This window comes from Microtus ochrogaster, linkage group LG5, assembly GCF_000317375.1.
Source record: "Microtus ochrogaster isolate Prairie Vole_2 linkage group LG5, MicOch1.0, whole genome shotgun sequence".
Classification (NCBI taxonomy): Eukaryota; Metazoa; Chordata; class Mammalia; order Rodentia; family Cricetidae; genus Microtus; species Microtus ochrogaster.
The window spans coordinates 43,474,224-43,482,253 of NC_022031.1; the positions used below are offsets into that span (position 1 = coordinate 43,474,224).

At 43.0% G+C, this 8,030-nt stretch overlaps 1 protein-coding gene across 2 annotated transcripts in view; it reads left to right on the forward strand.

Annotated features, from left to right (window-relative positions):
• Positions 1-8,030, forward strand: part of LOC101980924 (tomoregulin-1) — a 125,316-nt gene that overhangs the window by 55,808 nt on the left and 61,478 nt on the right. The window lies entirely within an intron of this gene.

The window sequence follows — 8,030 nt, forward strand, 5'->3', positions numbered from 1 at the left end:
ACCAGACGGTAGGGTTGTGTTAGCATAGCAGTGTTGGGTGTGTGACCGGAAGGTAGGGTTGTGTCAGCATAGCAGTGATGGGTGTGTGACCAGACAGTAGGGTTGTGTTAGCTTAGCAGTGATGGGTGTGTTACCGGAAGGTAGGGTTGTGTTAGCATACAGTGATGGGTGTGTGACCAGGCGGTAGGGTTGTGTTAGCATAGCAGTGATGGGTGTGTGACCTATTCACCTTCCATTTTTTCAACATCATTTCCTCTTTTCCCTTACAGCCAGCCGTCTTCATTTAATTTGATATTCATTAAAATTTTCCTACATATGTAGATTCTTTAATGGATTAAAAAAATTAAATTTCTTTTTAAGTTTGGTGAGCTGGTGACTTCAACCCATTTAGGCGTCTTTAAATATGTAACAGAACTATTTTTATGCGTTACTATTAATTCTGTTATTAGCTGCTCTCTAGAGAGAGATCAGAGGTTTATGAACTTGGCATAGTTCTTGTATTTTAGAATTATAAGTTTAAGTCATGAGCCTTTTTTTTTCAGTCTATACATTTTGTTTATTAGGCAACTTCATTTATTGTTAAACCTTATTTCTATTCAGATTTTTTTCGCGGGGGGGCAGTGGTTAATCCCAGCACCCAGAGACCCAGAGACAGGTGGATCTCTGAGTTGAAGGACAGCCTGGTCAATAGAGCAAATTCCAGGTTAGCCAAAACTACATAGTAAGAGCCTACCAAAAAAGTTTCCCCCTTCCTTTAAAGCAGTTAATACCAAGTTCTCCAGTGCCAATTTTCATTCAGTTTGTTTTTATATAGATTTTTTTTTTTTGTCTCTGTGGGTGAGGATTCTGGCCTCCTCTTATCTACTTAGTTACAGACACAGACACTAAGGGCCAGAGGTTAGGAATAGAACCAGAAACCAGTATTTACATGTTCAGATTTATTAACTTTTGGAAAATGTTCTTTGGAGGCAGTCTATTAACTGCACTTGGAAAATCCTAAAACATGTATGTAAGCAAATGTATGCGCACAGTATAAACGAGAGTATAACTGTTGTGGAAGTTGAGAGCGTAGCCCCTCAGCCCCTCGCATCCATCCCAGCCCCCAGGCCTGGGAGTTGTATTGATCTGGACTCCAAATCCCAGCATGCCAGGTCTGACCCCTCCCTGGGGGGGGCATCAGGACCACTCCCACAGGGTATTTAAGTGAGCTCCCAGAGGAGAAACACATGGGGAGGGGGGAGACCGTGGCATTTGCATGTTACCTGCTGCTTGCTCTAAGGTGCTTCTCTATCGTTAGCATCTCAAGAGCGGTCCTGTCTTCCTTCTACAGAGTGGCTAATTACTGCGATCACACGGCTGATAAGTGGAAAAGCCCGGAGACCGCTGGAGGTTGTGCCAGATGATACTTTAAATGCCACATTATAGTACATGTCCCTTGGTTGTGTCAGATTCCCAATTTCAGTAGCATGATGGTTTAATCTGATTTACAGAAGGGGTGATATCTCTGTTGCCATTTAAAACCTGAAGTTCAGTGGGTTTTATATGCCCAATATCATCGTTACCGCCTATCCAAGAGCATGTCCGTCACTTGGGAGAGAAAGCTGAATCATACTGTTAGGTATGAACCACCAGTCCCGTTAACCCTCACCTCTCTCTCACAGCTACAGAGGAATGGTGTCTGTGACTTTCTGTGTTCTGGACATTTTATATTAGCAGAATCTTGTACTCTATGGCCTTTTTGTGCCTGGCTTCTTTCTCTCGCTGTCTTTTCAAGGCTTCGCCATACTGCAGCATACAGTCTTTTTGATTTGAAAAGTAATATGAGGTAATCATAAAGCTAAAAATAATATTTCAGAAAGACAGACTAATAAAGAAACTCCACATCTCTGCAAGAGAGAACTGTACTTCATAGATTGGCGTGTGAGCGCACACTCATTCGTGTGTGGCGTGGTTCCTTTGAAGAGATTAGAGGACAGCCTCAGTGTCAGCCCCCGTAGCCACCCTTTTGGAGACCTGGTCTCCTTGCTGTTTTTTTCCACGGTGTGCGCCAGGTTAGTTGGCCTGAGAGCTTGCAGTTCTGTTTCCATCTGCTTATCTCGGGGTACATGTGCTGGGATTACAGAGACTTGCACTGTGTGTCTAGTTTTTATGGGTTCGAGGGGTCCAAACTCAGGTACTCGCTTGCATGGCCATCTCCCCATCCCTGACAATTCTTCTATAGGCATTACAAAGGTTGGATTTAAACAGGTTAGTTCTTGTACTTTTTTTGTGCCCTGGGAACTTGAACCCAGGGCCGTGTACACGCTCGGTAACTGCACTACCATTGAGCTGCATCTCTAGTCTACCTTGCCCATTTAAAAAAGGCCTTTAGAAAGCTAAATGTATTGTGTCAGGAATGTAGAGATTTGTCATCATTATTTTTAATAAGCATCATAATAGATTCACTTTATGTATCTGTGATAGGAAAACACACGGGGTTGCCAAGCTAGTGTCAGTATCCTGGAGATCAGAACTGGGAGGGAGGGAGGGAGGGAGGGAGGAAGGATGGACGGACTGCCGTCTAGCACCCCTGGCCAGGACTGAGTGTTTTTACTCCTCTGCTTGCGATTCAGGTCCGTTCTCCCATCTGAACCTGCAGCCGTGTCCTCTCTGTCACCTTGTCCGGAACATCCTGACACAGGCGTTTAGAACTGAAGGAGGCAGCAGGGAAAGATGAGGGTGTGGGGGTGCAGGTTTGATAGGATGGCAGTGTTGTTTAGCAAAGGTAGTTTGGCAGGAGCATGCAGAACGCATGAAAGATACTGGAGACGTCGTTGTGTGGCAGGCTCGTTGTGCAGTTTCTGTCACTCACGTATAGCATAGAGAAGTTGTGGTCTGTCTCTGCTATTAATGCATTTTGATATCAATGTAGACTGCGTTTGAATTATGGAATACTAAGTTCATTTCCTCTGTCATCATGTCCTGGGAGAAGATAGAGACTGTAATAATAATGTTAATTTAGCTAACAAGTTAAAGAAAATTTGATTTGTAATTCTTACGATTTGCTGGAACTTGAAGTTAACAGGTTACATATGTTTCTTGATTTACCCCGATATGTATTTTCAGCTGCTGTCATTAGAGGGGCCTCTGAGATGGGTTAGGAGTTGAAGTCCCATCTCGGGAGGGGACAGGTCTTTGCCGTGTACTGGGTCTACTTATTTGAGACACTGATGTTTTGAACACATTATCTCATTGATCAAAAAGGCCAAGCATGTGAACTCGGCCCTCATTGAGCCCCACAATCCCTAGTTTGCTCATGATGTAGCAAACTCCTTCTGGTTTGATTTGAAATCACATTTAGTCCCCCCCCCCATTAAATATTAACTGATATAGAAACCTGAAAAGGGGAGCAGTTGCTGTTATCATTTTTTATTTTTCCCAACTGGGTTTTCCTGTAGGGTTCTAAAAATATAATGACATGTATGTATAGTTTTATGTTCTTTTTTCATTTAAACGTTCACATAGTCACTATGAAATATTTGTGGATTATATAAAATGAATCTTTAAATTGGTATGTGGTAGTCCATGACTGTACCACGCTGTTTCAGGCAGGGGATCTTGTAAATGTTTAACCTTTCCGTATTTTTCGTTTTCAGCCTACATAGGGGCCATGGGATTGCTTAACTGGCAGCTGGGTACACATATTCCAGAACATCATTTGGGGACTGAAACCACCCATGAGGGGCCGTTGTTTGGGTGACTGTGCTGTTCTAAAAGGGGTTGTTTTTCCCCAAATGCAAGTAACACGTAGGCAGTGATTATAAAGCCGTTGAAATAGTCTTTCTGAGGACAAGGTAATGTCTTCAGATATGCCTTGTGAGGAATCAGATGGGACTCAAAACCGGAGAGGAAGGGACGTTTTCATTGTTAATGAGGCCTCAGGAAGCAGTCACAGAAAGGGCTTTCCCTAGTTGTGCAGCCTGGAGCTCGAACTACATGAAACGAGTGAATTTGTCATTAAGGCTGTGAAAGCTGTGTGGGGTTTGAAGTTAGTGTGATGGAGAACGCTGCCAGGGAGCACTCCAGAGAGGATGGCGTGATGGACGGCCGAAGACTGCTTTTGGATGTAGTAAGAGCCCTCTTGTTCGGTCCAGTAGGGCTCTGATATTTAGGTTTTTGAGAAATTTACTTTAAGTAAATGATTCATGAATTCAAAACGATTCATGAATGCATGGAATATTTTATTTTAACTTGAACATATATACTTATTAGATGATATTTTGAAAACAGGTATAGAATTTTCCCCTGAGAATAGTTTCTTCCTCCTTGAATAAAGCATATTCATAATTAATTAGATTCCATTTTTCATTCCTTTGAAAATGAACCTAAGGATTTCTAGATGCAGAATTGTAAATGCGAATCCATTTGTATTTGAAGTAGCTCATCTTTTCCAAGTCTCCTAGTTTACCTTTCATGGGAACAATTGGTTTTCACTCCTGTGAAATGTTGGTGCAACATAATTATAACGACGTCTATATGGGCTTAACTAGGTTGGGTGGCACTGAAACATAAAGACATCCTCCCGCGGTGAGAGTTAACGTGTTCCTGGCATTCTGCAGCATGTCTGTGCCTGGAGAATTCCTTGTGCCGTAGACCTACTCCAAAGGATGCGTACATTGATTAATCTGGGTAGTTAAGAACGCATTGCTCTGGACTTGACAGTCTGTAATAAAGGATTGATCAGATGAGAAGTGGTCAGAACTGGAGGATAATAAAGATTATGCTAGAATGGGGGGGGGGGAGATAGTGTCATCTGTTATAGAAGGGTCAAGAAAAGGGTTGGAAGGTCGTTGAGATGGCCCAGTGGGTAATGGTGCTTCCTGACCAGCCTATGCCACTGGAACCCATGTGATGGTTGTCCTCTGACTTCCTCATGTGTACTGTGGTACCCCCACCCCCAATAAATAAATACAAAAAAATTCAGAAGACTTAAGATAAAAAGCTGCCGTATTGTTACAGTGAGATTTTGTTGACTTTGAAGAAAATGCTTTGATAGGAAGAGAGAGGAAGGCCAGTTCCTGAGTGGCCAAGGAAGTAGTTAAGGTGCTATTACGTCTGGTACTCCTACTGTGAACCTTAGCTTGCTATGGGGTTGTATGTAGGTCCCTCCTCTGAAATGGCAAATGTTTCTAGTAATATGCTAAGATCTTGGAGGCTGCTGCTTGTAGTGATTGGTGTTGAAGGTCATGTCTTACTTGCAACTCAGGGGATGCATGTATCTCCAGGATAGCTCCAAAGGTGGCCTAGTGTGGTCTATAGATGACATCAGGTCACAGTGCCGAAGGGCTGGACACCCTTGTTAGAGAAGAATAAAGTGCAACGCCATTGATTTCATTTTCACAGTACTTGTCAGTTGGGAGTGATCTTGTCTCCCCAGGTGACCTGTGTGATAAAGTCTGAAGGCATTTGACTTGTCACAGCTGGAGTGACCCCTGGTACCTAGTAAGTAGAGGCCAGAAATGTCACTCAACACTCCACCAATGCTCAAGATAGCTCAGTAACTTAACCAATAATTTTTCTCAAATATCTAGCCCAGATTGAAGCCCCAAACTCTGTGGTCACATTGAATTTACTCCTTTTTGGTTCTTTATGACTGTTAGCCAAGCGGACTTTTTCTTCCTGTGTGCCGGAAAGGTGCTAGCAAAGCCATATCATTCCGAAGGCCTGCGGGGCCCTGGTTTGAACTGCGTGCTGAACCTCTAGTGAGTGGTGCCAACAACCAGAGCATCTGGCAGCGCCTGCTCTGCTCAGCAGGGTTCCTGCCCTCCTGTGCATTGTTTCTCAGCCTTGAAATGCTAATGAGATTGGAGACAGTTCTTACATTATAAGAACTGGATGATGGACAGGTTGGTAACCAGGGCAAAGTATTTTTGTTTTGAGCCACTCTTCTGAGTGATTTTTTTGTGTAAACTATTTTTATTTGGAGAGCTGAGTTTTGAGGGCCATAGTAACAGCGCATCCCTTTTTGCTGAATTTCTATTTTGGGCTCAAAAAGGCAGGTGTGTGACCATCGTCATGGCTGACAGTAGCAGAGTGGCCTCTTCCCCTGGTACTGTGTAGAATGCCTAACAAGGACACTCAGAGAGTCCTGGATTGAGTTTGAGCTACGACTTTGATTAACGCTGGTTAGAAGGTAGAGCCCCGGGAAGTAATGGTGCTTTGGACAAATTCATAAATGTGTAAGGAAGCAAAAAGACATAAGCCTTTTGCTTAGAAATGTTTGTCTTAATTAAGTTTGCATGTAACTGTTGTTATTGTTATCATACTTAATGGTTTTCACCTGTGACTTAGCTTCTAAGAAGAGGGCTTGTTTTTATTTTAATGTATTGATTTGCTTACCTCCTACAAGAATAATCTAGAGGCGTGGACCGCTGTGGTACAGTGACCTCGGGGTTCTTGTCATCCATCTTTCTTTCTGCATCTTTATGTGTGGATGGCGGCAGCTCTGTCTATAGACAACAGGACCTTTTGGGCTGAAGGTGTGTCTTTGGTAGTATTGGAACTGGACCTGCTGTATACTTTTATTGACTAGATATAGAGAGAAAAAAAGCCCATTATCAAGGAGTCTTGAAAACTAAATGTTTGCAGGCCAGAAGAGGGCACCAGACCCCATTACAGATGGTTGTGAGCCACCATGTGGTTGCCGGGAATTGAACTCAGGACCTTTGGAAGAGCAGGCAATGCTCTTAGCCACTGAGCCATCTCTCCAGCCCTCTTGAAAACTAAATGTTATTAAGGAGGGAAGGAAGGGCAAGCAAAAATTGGGAGAAGAGAGCCAAGAACCCAAGACTTTCACAGCCCCAGGTAGAAGGAACTTAGAACCCATCTTCTGTAGGTGCAATGATTTGTAGAACAGAACAGTCAAACAGTTGTATCAGCTGCCTTGTTTTAAGTGCAAAAATGTTGAACTTTAATCTGTTTCTGTGACCTGGAGGCTTATTTAAGTAAAAGGGAGAGTAGCTGCAACCCACAAGTGTGTAGACTGTTTCTACACCAGTGCAGTGTGTGGTGCATCAGAGTGTAAACTCAGGTACATCCTGGTGACTCCGTTCCCTTAGAAGCAACACACTGCGGGTGCCCTTTCAGGGAGGTACAAACAGATGGTGAGAAGAGGCCAGCGAGATGTCACTAGTGTAGCTGTCTGTCTCCTTCACTCTATCCACGAGCCCTGCTTTGAAAACCAGGAAAAGAGTATGCAGGGATAGTGGGTTCCTGGGGAAGGGGGTCTGTTTACTGGGGCCTACCTCATCATGACTTAGAGTGCAACAGACCTCTTGTACTTTTTCCGGAGTCCGTCACCCGCTGAGCTGCAGCCAGCTGGGAGTTAGCCTTGGCCTCTGGCTCCGCTGGTCTACATGCACGTGACCATGACTGTACGGAGGTGGTTTTTAAGGCGTCATTGACTGTGTCTGTGCACGCTTGTTGTTGTGGCTTCGGTCCCCAATGGGAGGAGGTAGGGAAATGCATCCCAATGATTCTTACCCAGTTCCACTTGACTTAGCCCTTACCTGGAAGCCACACATGGGTTTCTGAGGACGTTTAATGTATGGCTTCCAGTCAAGGATGATAGTCTCGGAGCAGAAACAAATTCAGTGATTGAATTTCCTATGGTAAAATTAACTCAGTCAGTTAAAAGTTTTAATGAGAGAGAAATTTTCAATTTCCTTAATTTTGTGTTCATAAATGTTACATATCTACCTATTATATGAAGTTCAGGTTAATTTTATAATTTAGACAAAGAATCTAAACTATCAAGATAATAGCAAAATTATCTTGTGTTTAGCAAACCAAAATAGAAGAATTCCGTAGATTTATCTTTGGAAATTATGTTAAAACCTAGCATTTTGAGGTTCCTTGGGGGGGGGGCAAGTTCTTTTTAGGAATAAAGCTTTAGATTCTCTTGGGGGTATACTGAACATTTTGAGTCTTACAAGAACTTGCTTTTACATTTTTATTTTTTAAGGATTTATATATATATATATATATATATA